At 39.8% G+C, this 22927-nt stretch overlaps 1 long non-coding RNA gene and 1 pseudogene across 3 annotated transcripts in view; one reads left to right on the top strand and one right to left on the bottom strand.

Annotated features, from left to right (window-relative positions):
• Positions 1–22927, top strand: part of LOC110344461 (uncharacterized) — a 255570-nt gene that overhangs the window by 170525 nt on the left and 62118 nt on the right. The window lies entirely within an intron of this gene.
• On the bottom strand, positions 10116–10922 carry LOC101707141 (cell death-inducing p53-target protein 1 pseudogene; annotated as a pseudogene).

The following is a 22927-nucleotide window of genomic DNA, read 5'->3' as shown; positions in this document are numbered from 1 at the left end:
AAAAATCAATAAAAGAAAAGGCAGACAACTCAATGGAAAGGTAGGTAAAGACTTGAGCAAGAAGTTCACAGAAAAAGTACTTATAAGCAAATGATGAGGTAATAAACAGAAAGCAGTTCCATCTTATGTTTTTAAAATGTCTATTAACATAACAAGATCACAGTTTTTACTGCTCAGGGTAATAAAAATTTTAAAATTTAATGATACAGTATATTGTATTGGAAATGGTGTGGGGAAACATACAGTCATATGTCATGGGTGGGGAGTGCATATTGGTCCAGACTTTTGTAGGAAAGCTGGACCAGTTCTATTAAGAATGCATCATCCAGGGCCAGGGATTTAGCTCAGTGGTTCTGCCGCCTGCCTTGCAAGTGCAAGGACCAGAGTTCAATCCCCCGTACCAAAAAAAAAAAAAAGCATCATCCTTTTGACTTAGCAATTTCATACATAAAAATGTATCTCATAGATTTATATAGTATGAACAAATGCTATGGTGAATGCTTAAATTGAAAAAATTATTTCAGTAAAAGATACATTGCCATTAATCCCTCTCAAAAACTCCTGCTCACTTCAAATACACTTAGCCAATTGTTCTTGCCACTCTTTAAAGCAGTTCTGGAAATCCTTTTTCATGAATGTCTTCAATTGTGCTGATGTGGCTGCCTTGATGTCCTGAATTAATTTGAAACAGTTACCTTTCATGGTCATTTTGATTTTGGGGAAGAGCCAGAGGTCATAAGATGAGAGATCTGGTGAGTAAGGTAGATAAGGACACACTGTAATATTTTTACTTGACAGAAATTGCTATAAGTGTTTTGAATCAGTTCAGGACATTGAGACACCTACAAAAACACAGCTAAAGACACAAAAGAAGACTCCCAGAACTGTTTCAGAAAATGGCAAGAATGATGGGATAAATGTGTTTGGAGGGGAAATATTTTGAGGGTGATAAATGGCAATGTGTCTTATACAGCAATACATTTTAATTTTAATTTAAATACTCAGTGTAGTTTTTATCACACTTTGTATTCATAAATGAATGCAGTAATATGAATTTTTAAGAACATGCGTCATATCATCAATTACTAGAAATGACACCAGTAGAGTACTGGTTCAACTAAGGTATATCTGCATAGTGGGAGATTTTGCAGCCATGATAAAGAACATGGTAGGTCTATAATGCATCTTGAAGATCTGAACATGTTGCCAAGATATGTTAAGTTCTAGAAAAAGGAAGATGTAGAGCATTGGGTAGAGTGTCCTCTCATTTGTATTATAATAAAGGGTATATGGCAATATATGTCTTTATAGAGAGAGTATGTCCCCAGGAATGCATAAAAAACTGTTCACAGTGATTATCCTTAGATCCTTGAAGCCTGGGAAGGGAGGAGACTTACTGTCTAATCTACCTTTATATAGTGTTATCATTTTTATCATATGCATAAATGACTTTCATAATTGTTAAGGGAAACTTCAAACCATATGCATTTGTAGTCAAGAGGTGTAGTCTCCCACATTTTGTAGGTATGTTTGGACTGACAGTATTTTCATCTGAAGCTCTATGAAGACTTTTATCAACAAATGGTTTTCAGAGCGCAGTGTAGTGGCATATACCTGTAATCCCAGGAGGAGGCTGAAGCAGGAAGATTGCAAGTTTGAGGCATCTTCCTGCCTAAGCTTCCTAAAGTATCTTAGTGTGACCCTATCTTAAAACAAAAATAAAAATTAATAAAAAATTCAAAAAGCGGAGCCAGAGCATAGCTCAGTGATAGAGAACGTTCCTAATATGTGCCCCAGTAACCCCAACAAAGAATTTCAGGTATAATTACTCATTAAAGTGGTTCAAATTAAATTAGATTGAGGTCTTGCTGTATTTTGGCCCCATGTGAAGCAGAAGCCAACAGCTAGGTCTGAGCCCAATGGGCCAGGAAACTGTGTCCTTCTGAGTGCTTGAAGAATAGGCAACAGGTCCCATGTTCTCATCTCCTCTGTAGAATTAGAAGGCACTGTCCCCATGACAAGGCTGAGAATCATGGGGCACCCTCACAACCAGTGTTACCCATGTCCTAATTAGCAGGTGGCCTTCAGGAGAGAGGCATGAGGGTCAGGTTGTCGGGGCGGGGCGGGGGGGGAGTTTCACCAAAACAAGTCCTCCAGGCGGCCAGCCAGTCTGTTTCCTGTGAGGGCTTTCCAGGCAGCTTTCACATTTATGGAGTTTGGGGCACCTCTTATGCTTTCCCCTACATCTTCAGGATGGAGAAGAGGCTGTCAGGAAGGCAGTTTGAGGGGTGGGAGCTGATTTGTGACTCTAGAAATTAGACCTTAGAGGTCCAAGCAACCTTCTCCTTTTTTTCCTTTTAAATTTTGTATTAGTTTTTTGTTGGAAATTTCATTTTAAAATAAAAGTTACCTTTGCACATAGTCACATAGTTCTAGAAGGCTTGTTACATACAAACGCGCACACACACACACATGCGCACACACGCACACACACACACACACACATATCCTGGACTTCCACCCCTTCTACTTCCTACTTCCCCAAAGCACCCACTGTTAGTAATTTAGCTGATTCTTTTTGTATTTGTCTCTGTATCTCTAAATAACATGGTTATATAAGCTACTTGAATTCTTCTTTTTCAGCATTGTCTACTGACATCTCACAAGGGAGGATGGAGTTGGAGTTAGCTGTTTTTCATTACCACCTGTCATCCACATTTCTGGTCTCTGTCTTTCAAAACAGTTATAGTGTAATTTTATTAGACTGATATTCTGTGATCATTATTTTGACCCAATCTGTGATGACTTGTATTTCGCTGATCAAAATTTCTGCCTTGGAGTTAAGTGGGCTTTTTTTTTACCCTTCTCCTTAGTTTTTTTTTTTAATCAGCACTAAATTCTCCTTCAGTTGAATAAAATTCATCTCAAAATTATATTTATAATCCTTTTCTATCAACTTCATCTCCTTGAGAAACTTTCTTCTGGAACCTTCTGAATCCGGCTGGATGCTTCCTAGATCTGCCGTACAACTTTTATTTGGAGATCACTCTTCATTAATGTCTTGGCAATTCCCTTGGTTTCCTTTTCTGCTAGATCTGGTTTCTGGAATTCCATATCCATCTCTCCCTTGGGTTACTTTCTCAAACATATTTTTCCCCATTAACTTACAAAGAAGTAAGCAATGCTTTTGAGACCTGGCATGTCTGACAGTTCTACCTTCATGCTTATTGATGGTTTGGCTGTGTATAGAAGTGTAGGTTAGTGATAGCTTTCTCCTAGAATGTTAGGAATCCATGCCACTGTTTTTAAGTGCTCAGTGTTACAAAGAAGGCCACTGCATGGAATTTGTATCTCTTGCCTCTTTAGTAGAGGAGCTTTCCTTTGTCTCCATTATTCTGAAACTTCATAAGCTTCTTTGGTATGGATCTATTTTTCTCATTGTGTAGGATACTTGGTAGATTTTTTTCAATCTGAAAACCTGTATCTTTCAATTCTGGTTATTCTTGTGAATTGAGATTTTCTCTCTCTTCTTTTCTTATGTTCCACCTCCCTTCTCCCACCGTGAACTTCTATTATGTGTTTGTTGCATCTGCTGAACCATTTCTCCATTATTTGTTTTTTTCTCAGTTTTCATCTTTTTGTGTTTCATTTTCTAAGGCAGTTCTTTAACTTTATCCTTAAAGGTTTTATTACATTTATATCAACCATCATTAACATTTTTTCCCCAAAAGAACTTCTCCCTTTTTCAAATGTTCCTTTTCTAAGTTAATACACATTAGGGCTGGGGATTTAGCTCAGTGGTTCTGCTGCCTGCCTCGCAAGCACAAGGACCAGAGTTTGATCCCCGGTACAAAAAAAAAGAAAAAAAAAAATTGAGAAACTAAGTTAACACACATTAACTGGACATATCAATAGGATTCAGTGTGATCTTTTCATACAGGTTTACAGCATACATTGATCATATCCAATTAATCTTCTTCCAGCCTTGGTGACATTATTCTGAGTTCCTAGTAATCACTATTTTGTTTTCAAGTACAGAGGAAGAGGGGGAGGGGAAGGGGGAAGGGGAGGGATTTAAAGTTTCCACATATGAGAAATAATGTAGTAACTGTCTTTCTGTGTCTGGCTTATATGTAACAAGATGTCCTTTAGTTTCATCCATTTTTCTACAAATGGTAGCATTTTATTTTTTTAATAGTTGTATAGTATATATACGTATATATGTATACTATATATGGCTGGCAAATATATATGTGTATATATTATTTTATCTGCTGATGGCCACCAAGGCTAATTCCACAACTTGTCTATTGTGAATAACGCCACAAGGAATATAAGTATGCAAATATGTCCTTTGTATGGTAATGTCATTTCCTGTGGGTATATACTCACCAGTGGAATAGTTGTATCATATGATAGTTCTATTTTTAGTTTTTGAGGAACCTCCCTACTATTCTTCATGATGGTTATACTAATTTACATTCCCATCAACAGAGTATAAGGATTTATTTTTCTCCACATTCTTCCCAGAATTTGAAATATTTTGTTTATAATAGCAATTCTAACTGGGGCAAGATGGTATTTCATTGTATTTTTTTACTTACATTTCCCTGATGTTAATGATATTGAGCATTTTTTCATATATTTATTGGCTATTTGTATTTCTTCTTTTGAGAAATGCCTGTTTGGATAATTAGCCCATTTTTAAATTGGATTATTTGGGCATTTTAAATTGATTTTTGAGTTCTTTGTATATTCTGCATATTAACTCATTGTTAAATGAATATTTGCCAAATATTTTCCCCTATTCTGTAAGTTGTCTTTTCCCTCTGTCAAATATTTCCTTTGCTGTGCAGAAGTGTTTTAGTTTGATATAATTTCATTTGTTGTTTTTTTTTTTTTTTTTACGTCAGTTAGTGCTTACTAGAGAAACAGATTTAACACAAGACATAAAATATATAAGAATTTACAAGATTGGCTTACAATGGCTGCCCACAGAGTTGGGTGTAGAAGAGTACAAAAGGTCTGTCTGCTCACTGGGAACTGAAAGATCCAGTCAAAGGCCTGGAGCTCACTGTAGTTTCCAATGGGAGTCCGTATCAGGAGCCTGGAGGGTCTGCAATGGAAGGCTGAAGAATTGGTACTGGAGGCTAAAGAGTTTAGGCTGGAAGGCTGAAGAGTCTGTGCTGGAAGCCAGGAGATGACATCCAAGGTGAAGGCAAAGACTGGAGCTGCTCTGAAGAAAGAGAAGCAAGCCTTCCTTCTTCGTTTCCCTTTACAGCATTCTGGCAACAGTCCTCCCCAGGGAGGGTGTCTTCCACAACCAGAATTATGCTGAGCCAATTTAGTTAGGTGTTTCTTATTCAAATTGACACCATCAATTAATTATCACACTTTTCTTTCCTGTGCTTTTGGGGTCCTATTCAGAAAACCATTGCATGTACCAATATTTTGAAGTCTTTCCCCTACGTTTTCTAGTAGTTTCAGGTCTTCAATTTAGGTTCTTGATCCATTTTGATCTGGTTTTTGTACACAGGGGGAGTTAGGGTCAAGGTTCAGACTTTTGCATGTGGATATCCAATTTTCCCAGTTAGGGGAAAAGAGGCTGTCTTTTCCCAATTGCCTTTTTGGCATCTTTATTAAGAAACAATTGGCTGCAAATGTACAGGTTTATTTCTGGGTCTCCTGTTCCATTGGTCTATATGCCTATTTTTATGCCAATACCATACTGTTTTGATAATTATGGCTCTGTAGTAGGTCTTCAAAGGAAGTATTATTCTGCCTCCAGCTTTGCTATTTTGTTCAAGATTGCTTTGGCTTTTCTAGGGTCTTTTGTGCTTCCATATGAATTTCAGGATTATTTTTTCTAGTTCTTTAAAGACTATCACTGGGGGCTGGGGATTCAGCTCTGTGCCTGTCTCACAAGTGCAAGGTCCTGAGTTCAATCCCTGGTACCACACACACAAAAAAATCATTGGTAAATTCCACTGGAAGGATAGATACACAAAAGATAAATAGAATTGGGGCCGGGGATTTAGCTCAGTGGTTCCGCCACCTGCCTCACAAGTGCAAGGTCCTGAGTTTGATCCCTGGTACCAAAAAAAAAAAAAGATAAATAGAATCAAACATTATTAATATAATACAAAGATGAATATGAGCAAGAACAGACTTTTCAAAATAATTAGAAGAAAACAAACAAAATTGCAGGAATAAATCCATTCCTTTCAATAATAATCTTGACTGTAAGTGGTCTAAATTCTCTAAACATGCCTTTTAAAAATAGTATCTTGTTCTAGTTTTATATATTTTTTTCTTAATATTAATGTCAGTGTTACTAATGTTTTCTCTTCGTTACCTATTTGTTTTTGTCTCTATATTTCTGTTAACTTTTCTCAAATGCCTGGTGATTCTTGATTGTTGCTCACATGTCAGAGTGGAGGTACCTGAAGAGCTGACTTGAAGGCTCTGTGTACTTGAATGGGGCTGTTTTAAACTATGGACTTCACATAGCATAATCTATTTGGGCTGTTCTCACAAGAAATCCTCAGTGGCGATATCTTATTGGTCTCTTCCCTTGATCTAATCAGGTTGTCCAGAGATATTGCCAGTCTTGTTGGGAGATTACATGTCTGAATACCGGCTTTCTGGGAATTTAGTAGGAAAAGAAGGCTGGGCAGCTCCTCATTTTGGGGCTGCCATAACAAAATACATACCATAGGCTGGGTGCCTTAAACAACGAAAATTTTTCTCACAATTCTGAAGGCTGGAAGTCCAAAATCAAGGCACCAAGAGGGTTGCTTAAGGTCTCTCTTTGGCTGTAGATGGCAGGTTTCTCACTGTATTTTCACATGGCCTTTCCTCTTCGAGAGGGCTCCCACTTCTGGTGTCACTTCCTCTTCTAGGGAGACTAATCCTATCAGATTAGGGCTCCACATTTATGACATCATTTGACATTAATTACCTCCTGAAAGTCCCCATCTCCAAATATAATCACATTAGAGATTTAGGGCTTCAATATATTATTTTTGGGGAGACACAATTCAGTATATTAACAGTATGTAAAATTTCACTTAATCTTCCCATGTTCATTCTGTTACTTCTACCTTCACCTGTGCTTGGGACCTCAGGACTGTTTCACTTTCTCCAGAAATTAATTTTTAAGTCTTCTGCTGGAGTAGATGGCTGCATGGAACAAGGATAGCATCAGAAGATTTGGTAGGTTTTAAAAAAGTATAATTAACAAAATCACATATATTTATGGTATACAACATCACATTTTGGGACACATATACATTGTGAAATGAATACTACAATCAAGCTAATTAACATATCCATCACCTCACATTCTTATAGCAATTCTTAATTTCTTCCTCTTAAAGACGTTGTATAATAGCACAAGTCAAAAATACTCTTTTTAAAATTCTTTTATTGGTACATTTTAGGTATACAATACATTTACATTTATCATTGGGTGCTTGTACCTGTACATGATGTATCTTGGTTCCTATTTTTTTGCCCATTACCTGTGCGCCCTTCACCCCCTCCACCCTTCCCTATTTACATAGATTTCATCTCCTTTATTTTCTTTTCTCATAATTTTTCCTTTCCCTTTCCTTTCCCCTTTCCCTCCCACCACTCCTACACCTTTGGGCCTTTTCCCATTTCAAATTATCAATTATTTGTTTTAATCATTTTAATCCTTATTTACACTTTCAGTTTCTCACACTAGAGAAACTATTCGGTATTTACACATGTGTGTCCTATATATTTCACTTACGAGTATCGCCTCAATATACATCCATTTAGCTATAAATGTCTCTAGTTTCTCATTCTTTATGGCTGAGTAGTACTCCATGTTATAAAAAAACCCACATCTTCTTTATCCAGTTTCCAGTTGATGGGCACTTGGGCTGTTTCCAAGCTTTAGCTATTACAAACTGTGCCGCTATAAACATGAGTGCACATATATCACTGTGGTATGATTCTTTTAATTCTTTGGGGAAAATACCTAGCAGGGAAATAGCTGGGTCAAATGGGACTTCCAGTCCTAGTTCTTTGAGGTATCTCCATACTGATTTCCACAGTGGTTGCACCAGTCTGCACTCCCACCAACAATGGAGAAGGGTTCCTTTCTCTCCACACCCCCGCCAGCATTTGTTATTGGTTGATTTCTTGATACCAGCCACTCTTTCTGGGGTGAGGTGGAATCTCAGTGTTGTTTTCATCTGCATCTCTCTAATGACCAGTGATGTTGAACATTTTTTCATATGTTTATTTGCTGCTTTTACTTCTTTGAGAAATGTCTGTTCATTTCAGATGCCCATTTTTGAATTGGGTCTTTGAATTTGGGGGGCAGTCTGAGTTTTTTCTTTTTTTTTGAAGTTAAATATTTTTATTGATAGGAATCTATTACTGTAAAAGTTTTATTCAAAAAAGGATTAAATTGTGAGGAAACACTTCTTAAACTACAGGTTGAGCCCACCACCTTCACAGTTCATGTAAATTAGGCCACCGCCAGGGCTGGTCTAGAATTTGCATGCTCAGAATACATCTCTTTTTTTTTTTTTTTTTTTTTTTTTGGTACCGGGGATTAAACTTGGGACCTTGAACTTGCAAGGCAGGCGCCAGCAGACTACATCTCTTAACCCTTATGTGTCAGTCCAATGGCTCTGTCTTAAGGGTAGGGTGTGTCAAGCCCAAGTTGGGGGGTGGGGGGTCATCCTCCAGCTTGGAGGTGCTGTGGGTGGATACCCAGGTGTGTAGATGGATGGAACCAGTATCTGAGGAAGTAAGGTGACCTTATAGCCACTGCTGAAGCCAGCTCCTGCCTTCCGCTAGTCACAGCTGGATTCCCAGGGGTGGTCCACATCAGACTTTGGTTTGGCACAATTAAGTCCTTATGTATCAATGCTGTTGCCAGACAGTTAGGTTCAGCCCCCTACCTTCTAGTATTTACATATAACCCACCCTCTTTCCCTCAGAAAAGAAGGAAGCCAGGCAAGACAGCAGAGGCCCAGGACGGGGGAATGAAGGGGCCAATTTAATGAGAAACTACAAACTGAGACCAGGCCTCAATTCACAGTGATGGGAGGCCATGCAGTGGCAGTGCAAGACCAGGAGAGGGTCAGCAATAGGACACAGTGTCCACATGGGCAAGTTCACAAACTATGCAGAAAATAAAGACAGATTTGGGTTGCACCCAGGGCATGGCTGGTGTCTACTAGCATACTCAGCACTTGTGCCTGCTCTTTTCTTGCCCTGGCCCAGTCCCACAGCTGTTCCTGCTGGAGTGCCCCAATCCAGGGGTTTGCACAGTGACAGCAAGTCAGCTGGGGCTAAGGGCCAGCACTTACTGAGAAGAGAACTAATGGAGAGGGTACTTCAGATTCTACTACACCTACAAGGAGTTCTCTCATATATACCATCTGTCCTAGCTGGGACACAACAGCTAGTGGGAAGAGGCTGCACCCACACAGTCAGAACATAGTACACAGGACAGGATAGGTTTGTGAGCATTCCTTCTGGCCCCAGAAAAATACAGGGGTTTCTAGAGATGTGTCCAGAGAGGGGGTTCTGCACACTGACTCAGAGGGAGATGCGTGAAGGCGAGTCCCTCTTGGCTTCCTTACACATGGACAGGGAATTAGGAGTTCCTAGGTTTCCATACCTGAGAGTTCTGAGGGCCAGAGTTGGCAGCCACTACTTCTGTCACGCCCTGTCTCTGGCACTGCAGAGGCACAGCATACACTTTAACAAACCCAGGGGTTAACTCTGTCCTGCTTGCATCCAGGCCAACTTCAAACAATGCCATACTCTTGGCCCAGCAGATCAGAAACGACTGCGGCTCCAGGTACAGCCCCCACTACCGGTCCCCAGACTGGGACCCACTACTACTCTGGCTGCTTTTGGTCCCAAAGAGAGTCAGGACCAAGTGTGGACCTCGTAGGAAAAGGAGGAATGGGGACCCCAATAGGAGACCCAGCTTATCTTCTGGATCACAGATGTCAAGCAAACCAGGAATGCACAAGCTCAGTGCCACCCCCACCCCCCACCCTCCACCACCCACTGGTCCTTGGCTTTGAATCCAGCAGAACTTTTGCTGGAAGAGTCAGATGCTCAGGTTAGGGCAAGGCAAAGAGGACAGGACTTTCAGGGGACAGTGGCACAGCTTCCTCCCCCAAGTGAGGGGGGAACTGACCGCTGAATGTGGGGAGCAAAGCATGGGGCCAGACTGACAGGCAGGTGAGTCCAAGTCTGGCTCCATCAGCACAGACGCTTGTACATATAGATGTAGGCTTTGCAGCTGGGGCATGTATGTGTCATATCCTTGAAGTCGTTGATGAGGCAGGGGATCAAGCAGCAGCCCAGATCATACCCCATGAAGCAGCAGAAGAAACTCAGCACGAAGTTCATCAGTCCAATCTCATAGGAGATCTTGGTAGTGATGGCCTGCTGGCAGTGGGGACACACAGTCTGCATGGGTGCACCTTCAAAGATCTCACCCTGCAGCACTGTCACCGTGGTGGCAGCCCCTGAAGGGACCAAGACGGTGGCCGTGTGGCCCCCAGGGCCAGGGTAGGGCCTTGGTGGGTACGGTCCTGGTGGGTAGTAGCCCATGGGTAGGTGAGGTCCTGGAGAAGGGTAAAAACCTGGAGGCATGTAGGCGCCTTCTGCATCCATGTGGGAGGGAACAAAGTCAGGCTGGGGCATTGGATGACCTGGTGGCTCATAGGGTGGGGGGCCAATATCTGCAGGGGGCAGTGGCATGCCTGGTGGGGGCTGCATCACAGCTGGGGAAGTGTGGCCTGGGGTGGGTGGAGCTCCACTTTTCTCCTCCAGCAATGGGGCTGTGGGGCCCCCAGGATAAGGAGGGGGTGGTTTGTTAGACATCTTTACTGCTTCCCTTGACCCCCAAATCTGATACTTGAGGCAGAGGAAGGTCCTTCAGCTGCTGGCCACACAGGGCTCTGGGGAGCTCCTGGCTACAGCCACTGCTGCAAGGTCTGTGGGCAAACTCGATTCTCTAGTTGAAATTGTCCTATGCACTGCAGCTAGGGGTGCCAGCTGGGCACTGATGGTCTCTTCTGCTTCTGAAAATACCTGTCAGCAGATAAATTTCTTTTCAGTGCTTACAGTGAGTACAGGTCTTCTTCATCTGGCCTGGGTGTTTCTTTCCATCTACCACAGATGCAGTGAATGAAGTTCATCCCCGCAACCCCTCACTCGCAGCGGGAGCAGCAGCAGGAGAGACTGCCTCAGCAGCTGGCCGTCACATCCCGTCCTAAGTTTTTTCACTTCTTTATATATTCTAGATAGTAGTCCTTTGAGGTACAGCTGCTAAAAGTTTTTTCCCATATTGTAGGTTGTCTGTTAGCTCTGTTGGTGGTTTCTCTTGCAGTGCAGAAGCTTTTTAATAAGATGAGATCCCAGTTGTTGTTTCTTTGTGCTAGTTCCCGTGCTACTGAGGTTTTGTTCATAAAGTCTTTTCCTATGCCAATGTCTTCAAGAGTTCTGCCTAATTTATCTTCCAGCAAGTTTAGTGTTTCTGTCTTAATATTTAGATCTTTAATCCACTTTGACTTTAGTTTAGTGCATGGTGATAGGTATGGGTCTAGTTTTAATCTTTGGCAGGTTGAAATCCAGTTTTTCCAACACCATTTATTAAATAGGCTATCTTTCTTCCAATGAGGGTGGTTGGCTCCTTTGTCAAAGTTGAGGTGGCTGAGTATGTCTGAAGTTGTTTCTGCATCTTCTAATCTATTCCACTGATCCTTGGGTCTGTTTCTTTTGCCCAGTACCATGCTGTTTTTATCACAGTAACTTTGTAGTATAGTTTCAAGTTGGGGATTGTTATACCCCCAGCTATGTCTCTATTTTCTAGAATTGCTTTTGCTATTGTAGGTCTCCTCTTGTTCCAAATAAAGTTGTAGATTGTTTTCTCTAGCTCTGTGAAGTATATTGTTGGGATTTCAACTGGCATTGCATTAAATCTATATAGTAGTTTTGGAAGTATGGCCACTTTCACTATATTGGTTCTTCCTACCCAGGAACAAGGGATGTCTTGTTGGGAGCAATGTTACATAATTCTAGGGAAAAATCATTTGAGTAGGCCTAGTTCTCCTGCCTACAGACCAGCCACGACATTCCAGACATAATTGTATTTTGGCCTTGGGTCACAACTGAGACCTCAGTGATCCTCGGATGCTGTAATGCTCCAGGACAAGACCACACCTGCGGGAGACACGAGGGAGGAACCAAATCTTCATCTGCATAGTTCCTCATTGTCTTTAGATTTCCACTGTTTCCCCAGTCTTTTTACACCTTATTTATCCCAATGTAAAGTACTGAACTCTACATTTTCACTTGTTACATCTGTTTCCCCATGTACTGAATAAAAAGTGCTGCAAGCTAGGGGTCTTTTGTCTTTGCTGCCCAGAGCAGCACTGATCAGACCCAAAGCTCAGCTTCTTCTCAGTCTCATTTGTCTACCTTTCCTGTAATTTGCCATGTGCTGCAGTGGCTCACAGGAGACTAGGACTTACTGCAGAGGTTCTGCTAACATCCCCTTCCCCTGTTTGCTACAATGTCTTTCCATTTTCTTATATCCTCCTTGATCTCCTTTTTCAGAGTGCTGTAGTTTTCAGTGTAGAGGTCTTTTGCTTCCTTTGTTAGATTGATTCCTAGATATTTCATTTTTTTGGATACTATTGTAAAAGGAATTGTTTGCCAAATTTCTCTCTCAGTGAGTCTGTTATTTGCGTAGGAGAAGGCTATTGTTTTGTTTTGTTTTGTTTTTGACCTTATATCCAGCCATTCCACTGAATCTGTCCATTAGGTCTAGAAGTCTTTTGGCCGAGTTTTTTGGATCTTCTATATGAAGTATTGTATCATCAGCAAATAATGACAGTTTAACTTCTTCCTTTCCTATCTTTATTTCTTTTATTTCTTTCTCTTGTCTAATTGCTATGGCTAATGTTTCCAGAACTATATTGAACAGGATTGGTGATAGTGGGCATCCTTGTCTTGTTCCTAATTTTAGCGTCAAAGTTTTCAGTTTTTGACCACTTAGTATGATGTTGGCTGTTGGTTTTTCATAGATAGCCTTAATCAGGTTGAGATAAAGATCTTCTGTTCCAATTTTCTGTAGCATTCTTATCGTGAATGGGTGTTGCATTTTGTCAAATGCCTTTTCTGCATCTATTGAGATGATCATATGGTTTTTGTCCTTGACTCTGTTAATATAGTGTATTACATTTATTGATTTATGAATGTTGAACCATCCTTGCATCCCTGGGATAAATCCGACTTGGTCAGGGTGTATGATCTTCTTGATGACCCTCTGTATTCTGTTTGCCAGTATCTTGTCGAGGATTTTTGCATCTATGTTCATTAGGGAGATTGGCCTGTAGTTCTCTTTTTGGGTTGGGTCTTTCCCTGGTTTTGGAATGAAAGTAACAGTTGCTTCCAGGAATGAATTTGGAAGCCTTGCTTCCCTTTCAATTTCCTTATTGCGTTTAAAGAATAATGGCAATAGTTCATCTTTAAATGTCTTGTAGAATTCAGCAGTGAAGCCATCAGGACCTGGGCTCTCTTTGTTGGTAAATTTTTTATTACATTTTCAATTTCACTCATTGTAATTGAGGTATTTAGAATTTCTATATCTTCTTCCTGTAACCTTGGCAATTCATATGTATCTAGGAATCTGTCCATTTCTTCTGTGTTTTCCATTTTATTAGAGTACAAGTTCTTGAAGTAGGTATTGATGATCCTCTGGATTTCTGCTGGGTCTGTCATGACTTCCCCCTTTTTAGTTCTTAATTGCATGGATTTGAGCCTTTTCTTTCCTTGTTTTGTTAAGGTTGGCTAAAGGTTTATCGATTTTATTTATTCTTTTGAAAAACCAACTCTTACATTCATTAATTTTTTGTATTCTCTTAGTCTCCATTGCATTGATTTCTGCTCTGATCTGAATAATTTCCTTTCTTGTATGAGCTTTGGGTTTGTTATTCTCTTCTTTTTCTAGGAGCTTGAGGTTCTGCATTAGGTTATCTGAATTCTCTCTGTTTTCCTAATATGGGCATTCACTGCTATGAATTTCTTGCATAGAACTGCTTTCATTTTGTCACATAGATTCCTATGCTGGCATTATCATTTACTTGTAGAAACTGTTTAATTTCTTCTTTAATTTCATCTGTGACCCATTGCTTGTTCAGGAGGGTGTTATTCAATTTCCATGTGTTTTGGGAAGTTTTACTGTTTCTTATGTTATTGACTTCCAATTTTATTGCACTATGGTCTGATAATATACAGGAGGTCACTGCAATTCTTTTACATTTACTTAGACACGTCCTGTGAGCTAGCATGTGGTCTATTTTGGAGAATGACCTGTGTATAGCTGAAAAGAATTTGTATTCTGATTTTGTGGGGTGGAACACTCTGTACACATCTATTAAGTCCATTTGTTCAATAGCTTGGTTCAGTTCTAAAATTTCGTTGTTAATTTTTTGTCTAGATGATCTTTTTGTGATAGTGGGGTATGGAAGTCCCCCACTACAATTGTATTAGTGCTTATTTGATTTTTCTTGTCCATTGATATTTGTTTTGTATAGTTGGGGGCATTCGTATTTGGTGCATATATATTTAGGATTGTCATCTTCTCCTCTTGGATTGTTCCCTTCACAAGGATGTAGTGACCATCTTTGTCTCTCTTAATTAGTTTTGGTTTGAAATCTACTTTGTCTGCGAATAAGAATGCTACCCCTGCTTTTTTCTGGGTTCCTGTGGCATGGAGAACGGTTTTCCATCCTTTTACTTTCAGTCTATGAATTTCTTTTTGAGTTAGGTGTGTTTCTTGTATACAGCATATTGCTGGATTTTGCTTCTTAATCCATTCTGCCAGTCTATTTCTTTTGATTGGTGAATTGAGGCCATTAACATTGAGAGTTATAATTTATAGGTATTGACTCATCCTTGTCATGATGTTTTGCTGTTGTTGGGTCTTTTATTCCTTATTTTTTCCCCCTTTTCCTTTAGTTTCTTGCCTTGCCTGATGCCTTCCCTCTATTGGGCCTCATGGTGTTGTGACCTTCATTGTCTTTTTCTAGGATTTTGCTTAGAATTGCTTGGAGTGCTGGTTTGGTGTTCATGAAATTTCTCAGGTGTTCTTTGTCATGGAAGTATCTAATTTCCCCATTGATTTTGAAAGATAATTTTGCAGGATACAACAGTCTAGGTTGGAAGTTCTTTTCTTTTAGGGCTTGAAGTATTTCACTCCAGGTTCTCCTTGATTTGAGCGTTTGTGTTGAGAAGTCTGCCATGATTCTGATGGGCTTTCCTTTGTAGATGATTTGTTTCTTTTCTCTAACTGCCTGTAGGATTTTGTTCTTCTGTTGGGTTTCTGGGATTTTGACTATTATATGTCTATGTGTAGACTTTTTTTTTTGATCATGGCTAGTTGGATTTCTATATGCCTCAATTATCTGTATGTCCAATTCTCCACCTCTGTCTGGGAAGTTTTCCACTATTACTTCTGTGAACAGTTTTTTTTATGTCAATTATACTTTCTCCTGTTTTTTCATGGACTCCTATCAGTCTTATGTTATTGTTCTTTGCATTATCTAGCATCTGCTGGATTGATTTCTCATGGTCTCTTACTATTTTGAAGAGATCCCTGTTATCATGGTCCTTCACCGCAATCCTGTCTTCTATATCTGATATTCTATCTTCAGATTCCCTTAATCTGCTCTGCGTGCTTTCAGTGGAGTTTTTAATCTCCTGAATATCTGTTTGGATCTGTTTCATGGATTCCATTTCTTTCTTATGTTGGGCAATCATGGTTTCCATTTCTTTCTTATGCTGGGCATTCCTGGCTTCCGGCATGTTTCTGAGCTCATCCATTTTTTTAAATTTTAATTTTAAAATTTTAAAATTTTTTTCCCCATTAACTTTGTTGGTACATTTTAGGTATACAATACAGTTACATTCATCATTGGGATCTTGTACCATTACATGAGTCTCTTGGTTCTTATTTTTTTTCCCCTTCCCTTGCCCTCCCTTTACCCCCTCCACCCTTCCCTATTTGCAAAGACCTTGTTTCCATTTTTTTCCTCTTCTCATATTTTTTCCTTTCTCTTTTTTCCCTTCCCCTACCCCTCCCAATTCCCCTGGTCTTTTAGACCTTTTCTTCCTGTTACACAATATCAGTTATACATTTTTAAAATTACAATATTAAGATCTAGGAGACATTACCACAGATTTTACAGAATTTAAAAGGATATAGAAAGCATATTACAAGAATCTTTTTTGAAATAAATTTGACAACTTCTAAGAAGTAACTTAGAAGACAAATTAATGAAACTAACTCTGGAGGAAATATAAAGTTTGAATAGGACATATTAAAGAAAGTATATTCCTAGCTTGAAAACTTACCTATATGACAACAGCAGGCTCATAAACATTTTAACTGATAAATTATATCAAACAATTAAAGCAGAAAAAAGAAGGAACACTTCTCCCCTCATTTTAGGAAGTCAACATTGTGCTAATCCTAAAATTGATCCATTATTTTTTTTTATCAGTTTCTGTTCTAGAACCTCTAATCATGTCTTTGACTCTGCTCACCATCTCTGTAGTTATCTGGGAAATTATTTCACTTTTGAATTTTTCTAGAGCCTCATTCATCTGTTTTGTTACTTCCTGTGCTATCAGTTCAGCGTGTCCAGGTGGTTGATTATCAGACTTTTCCACCTTGTTTCCCCCAGAATTTGCCTTTTGCGGGGTGGAAGTCTGAGTTTGTGCCTTACTTAAATGTCTTCTCATTTTTGTTTTTGGTACTGTCCTTGGTTTAATTCCTGGGTTAATACTTTGAAGTTGCTTATTGTAAATATCTTTGTTGATGTATTTAGAACCCTTATGGAAAGATTGCTTCTCAGAGGTATCTTCTAGATATAGCTGGCCTTTAGGTTTTGAGTCTCTAATGGCTCTGAGGCTGTCTCATTTTCATTATACAAGGAAGGACAACTGATTAGATCAATCACAACACCTCAGCCCAAGTGACACAATCAGCAACACAATAGCATCAAGTACCTCTTAGAAAATGACAATTTGTGGTAGCTATTAATCTATCATCTTTATGTGAATTAAATCAAAATCAAGGACCAACCCAACATATGTTTATAGTGAACAAACTCTTCAATATAGCAACTTTACCCTTCAGGATGGGGAGCTGGAGTTGGGGAGGGAGGAATAGGTGAGTAGAAGGATAGGGGAAGGTTCACAGTGAGGCCAGAGGGCACAGGCAAGAGAAGGAAAGAGAAGAAAAGAAAGATAAAGAAGAAATATGAATTAGCGGCAGAACAGGAACACAAAGGGAGTTGAAGAACAATGTGGGACAGCAAGGGAGTGAGGCAGAGAGAGAGAGAGAGAGAGAGAAAGAAAAAAGAGAAAAATAAAAATTTTGAAAGAGTAACAAAGAAAAAAATTAAAAATAAGAGCAACACAAAATAGTGGTAATTTTGAAAATAACAAAAGATAAAATGAAGGGCCTCCTTCAGGGTATGCCTCTGCTGTCACAATAGACAATGTGGGCAGCAGTGTGCAGTTATAAGTCAATGAGTCTCAGTAAGCCAGTCACAGACTCGTGAGATTCTGGCAGATTTCTGGCTGCAAGTCCCAAGTTGAGCTCCCTGTCCTCCTGCAGGGTTCAACTCTGCAAGGTTCTATTGCAGGTTCCAGCTGCCTTTTCCCTGAAGATAGTCCACGTTCTGATGGGAGGTGACGATCCCTCCAACTTACCAAGCACAGTGGTCTGCTCTACCTTTATTGCAGAGATTCTCTTCCCTTTTCCAGTGGGCTTCAGTTTTCATCAGGGAGCCTGAGAGAGGCCCTCTCTCTGTTGTTCACTTCTGCAGCTCAGGACAATGGCCTTTATGTTCCCCTGTGCCTCTGTAGTGTGGATCCAAGCAGCTGTACAGCCAAGAGGCAGGGCGGCCACTCTGGAGGCTGGTGAGTGAGCTTGCGGTCCTCATCTGCTCAGTCTCCTGGTCGAAAGTGGGCGGAGCGAGCCGGATTGAGCAGGGCACACTCAGCCCGCGCCTGCTCTGCCCAGGGGCACCGCCAAGCTGGAGGCTGGTGGGCGAGCCCGGGGGTCCTCACCGGCTCGGTCTCTGGCTTGAAAGTGGGCGGAGCGAGCCGGAGTCTACCACATTCTCTTTATGTGATGGTTAATCTTGATTGTCAGTTCGGTTGGATTGATCAATACCTAGAAAATTAGTAAAGTATACTTCTGGATATGTCTATGGATGATTGGATGATGAGGGATCTCACTTTATCAGTGGGTTAATAATTCATGAAATCATATTTTGATCACCTTTTTGGGAGGTGATGGAAACAGGAGGTTGGGCCTGGTTGGAGGGAGTGGATCATGGGGAACATGACCTTCCTCTGCAGCTCTTTCTCTCTCTGCTTCCCAGCTGCCATGAGGTGAAAAGCTTTCCTTTGCCATGATGTTTCTGCTATTTCTGCCTGTGGCAGCCCTAAAGCAATGGAGTCAGAATGGTTTGAAACCATGAGCCCAAATAAACCTCTCCTCCTCTACATTGGCTTTCTCGAGTATTTGGTCATAGTGACAAAAACTGACTCACACATATACCTAGGAGTGAAATTAATTGGGTCAAATTGTAAGCATCTGTTTAACTTTTTGAGGAACAACCAAATTATTTTCCACAAATGCTATGCTATTGTCATTCCACTAGAAATGTATGAGGGTTCTGATTTTTCCACATCCTAAGATTTATTATTTGTCTTTTTCATTATAGCTGTCCTAATGGACAATTAAGTGGCAGCTCATTGTGGATTTGAGTTGTATTTCTCTGCGGTAGCTAATTATGTTGAGCACCTTCTCATGTGCATATTGACTACTTGAATATATTCTCTGGAGAACTGTCTATTTAGACCCTTTACCCATTTTTTTAAAAGTTGGGTTATTTATTATTACTTAGTTGTAGTAGTTCTTTGTATATTTTAGATATAGGTCCCTTATGAGAGAAATGATTTGAAAAAAATTTCTTCAAATTCATGGGTTATCTTTTTACTTTTTTGTGGTATCCCTTGGATATTTTTTCTTTTGTATCTTCTAGAATTATATTTTAGAAACACTTGCCTAATCCAACAAGATTATGGATAATGTTTCCTAACGGTTCTACAGCTTACATTTAGGTCTTTGATCCATTTTGAGTTAATTTTTGTACATCACATGAAGTAGAGATTCAAATTCATTATTTTGTATGTGGTATCCAGGATCATTTTTTAAAAAGACTATACTTTATGCCAATGAATTATCTTGATTCTCTTGTTATCTGGTTATTGGCTATTGTATTAATCTATTTGTTCTTTTTTGTTACAATAAGAAAATACAGTATTTGAGGCATGCTAATTTCATAAAGTGGTTTATTAGCTCACATTTTGGATGTTCAAGGTCATGACATTTGCACTAGCTTAGTTCTTGTAAAGGCCTTCTTGGCTGTGTCACATCAGGATTGGAGCACATATGTAAAAACAGATCACATCTGTCTTAGTACTTTCTTGTTGCTAGGACAAGATACCTGACACAAGTTAAAGGAATAGAGATTTAGTTTTGCTCCACAGTTTGTAGAGTTTTCAGTCCATAGTCAGCTGTTCCCAAGGCAAGGTGACATCACAGAGGGGCATGGCAGAGGAGAAACAGTTCATGGTATGGCAGGCAGGAAGCACAGAGAGATCAAGGAGGTGGAGGGATTTACACCCTTCCAGGCCACGCCCACAGTGACCCACTTCTTTCCATCAGGCTTCACCTCCCAACATCATACCCAGTTATAAAGGCATCAGTGGACTAATCCAATGATGAGTATCGCACACCCATGATCCAGGCACTTCCCAAAAGTTCCACCTAAGAGTGCATGATGCTTTGAGAGGACATCTAGATATAAACTACAACAGCACCTTGAAGTAGGAAGCTAGAGACTGGGGTCCTACAATCTCTTCCAAGGGCATTTCCTAAATCACCTAAGTGCCACCTCTTAAAGTTTCCATCATCTTCCACATTGCCACCCCAGGGAGTAAGCTTACAACACACAAACCTTTGGGGGACACATTTAGACATATGCAAATCACACCATTCTTCCCTTGGGCCTCAAGGGTTGTATGTATGTCCCAATGCAAAATATACTCATTCCATCCTCAATTGTTTTAAGGTCTTAACTGTTCCAGAATTGCTCAAAAGCCCAAGTCTAAAGTTACCTCTGAGGCTCAAGGCAAACTCTTTCAGCTCTAACTTCATGCTTAAAAAACAAAATCCAAAAAACTTACAGGGCCTGGGGATGCAGCTCAATGGTAGGCTGCTTGCCTATCATGCAGGAGGCCCCAGGTTTGAACCAAACAAATGACAAAATGAAACAACAAAACTAAATAAACAAAAAACCCCACATACTTCCAAGATATAATAGTAGAATAGGCACAAAGTAAGGTAGAAGTATGGAAGTTGAAAGGAGTAATCAGATCAAAGCAAGACAAAAATCCAGATGGGCAGGCTGACATTAAATCGTAAAGCTACAAATCCAGCATCTTGTGCACACTGTGATAGTTGGAGGTGGGTCCTCACTGTCTTTGCTGTCACTGCTCATGGCTGTTCTCTGGGGTTGCAATGTTGGCAGCTCTCCTGGTTGGGTGTGACATATTGCTGGTTGTGCTACTTTTCTTGAGTCCCCTCTGTGGTTCCACTGGGCACTACTTCACTGGATGCCATTGGTAGGAGCTCCAACCTTGTGGCAAACTACTTCTTCTTCTTCTTTTCAGTACTGGGGACCAAACTTAGGACCTTGTGCTTGCCAGGCAGGCACGACTGATGACACTGATCTACATCCTTGGCAAATTACTTTTTCTTTTCCTTTTTTTTTTGTGCTGAGGCTTGAACTCAGAGACTTGTGCTTGCCAGGCAGACACTGTCACTGAACTACATTCCCCAAGGCAATCTTCTGCCTGGATTCCCAAGCTTTGCTTTGAAATCTTGGTGGAAACTGCCATGACCCCATAATTCTTATATTTTGTGTATCTGTAAAACGAGCATCATGTAGATGCCAAGGGCTGCCACCTGTATGAGCTGCACTTGGGCCTGCTTGAACCTTGGCTGCAATTATAGAGTGCTTCACTGGCTGATTGCAGGTAAATAAATACCAAGCGGATTCTGGGTAGCAAGGCTGTGGAGAGTGCCATGGAAGTTTTCTGGATCTATAATGGGAGAGGTGGCTTCCAAGGCTTCTGGGATACCCTTGAGGCCTTTTTCCAACTTGCTTAATATAAAATGTCTGGTTTCTTATTATCCATGCTAATTTTTTAGCAAGAGGCTTGTCTGAACTCTTGCTTCGTAGACAGGCTTTACTACTTCTTGCAAATTTTTAAAATCTTTCCATTCTATTGTCTTTTGCTCCTGAATCTCAGTGTAGATATGATTGAAAGCGGCAATAAGTCCCTTGACACAGCCAGAATGCTTTGCTGCCTTGAAATATCTGACACATAAAGTCCATTATTCTTAATTTCAGCCTTTTTAAATTCTTTGGGCGTGGGCATAATGGCATCCAGGTTCTTTGTCACACAGTCATAAGGCTGGCCTTGAGTCCGATTTCCATAATGATCCCTCTTTTTAACAATATTCTGGACCACTTACCCAGTCTATTAAAATGTTAGCTCATCCCTAGTCTCATCTGAGTTCTTTCCAGAATCACCTGTAAAACTTTCAATTAGAGCACCGTAGGCATTTTCTAGCCTGCTCCCCACCTCTTCCCATTACCAATTCCAAAAGCTGTCTCCACCTTTTTTAGATTTAATTATAAATGACCCCACTCTCAGTACCACTTTTCTGTATTAGGTCTATTCTTGTTCCTATAATGAAAAACCTGAGGCAGGCTACCTTTCTAAACAGAAGGCTTATTTATTTCAGTTTTGGAGGCCATGGCATTGGCATGGCCTAGTTCTGGTGAAGACCTCCTTGACTATGTCACATCATGATGGGACACATATGTGAAAAACAGATCACATCTTGAAACAGAAATCTAGAGAGAGACTGAGGTTCTACAATGTCTTCCAAGGGTATCCTCCCAGTTGACCTAAAAACCTCCCACTAGGTGCCACCTCTTAATGGTCCCATCACATCATACACTGCCACCCCATTGACTGCACTTCCAGCACATGAACTTTGGGGGACTCAATTTAAACATATCTAAACCATGGCAGCCATTGACATAGGGTGTTTTTTAAAAAATAAACTATCAATTCTATTTTATGATCTGTATGTTTGTCATTATGCCAGCATCACACTTTCTTGACTATTGTTGAAAACATGTAATTTGTCAGTTGTTTAGTTTTAGAAAGTTTTGAAATTGTGTAAGACTTATAGTTTTTTCTTTTTCAAGATTATTTTGATCTATTCTCAATCACTCCTATTTTCTTATAAATGTTTAGGATAGCTTGTCAATTTCTTCAGAAATAAAATGAAAATATTGATAAGGTCCTCATTGAATCTGTATGTCACTTTGGGGATTACAATGTAGTCACCTTAACAATAGTAAGGTTTCTAATTTACAAATATGTGATATCTTTCTGTTTATTTAGCTTTTCTTTAATTACTTTCAGAAATGTTTTATAATTATTGGTTTTCTTGTATTATTGTCATTTTCCCCTCTCCCTTCTCTTCTCTTTCTTTGTTTTATTTTTAGAATAATTGCTTCAAACATATTTGGAAATTATATCTTTCTTATTTTATGAAAGTCCAGCATTGGATCCACATAGTTTTGCTTAAGTATTTAATGGAATTCACCAATAAAGCCAGCTGCCCTGGAAAGGTTTGGAATATATTTAATTATTGAATTCAGTATTTTTAAAATATATAAGTAATATA

Source organism: Heterocephalus glaber, unplaced genomic scaffold (genome assembly GCF_053883595.1).
Source record: "Heterocephalus glaber isolate CG9 unplaced genomic scaffold, H.glaber_assembly_v1.0 deba00001606, whole genome shotgun sequence".
Classification (NCBI taxonomy): Eukaryota; Metazoa; Chordata; class Mammalia; order Rodentia; family Bathyergidae; genus Heterocephalus; species Heterocephalus glaber.
Note: the sequence above shows the minus strand (reverse complement) of the source record. Positions and strands in the feature narration are given on the sequence as shown.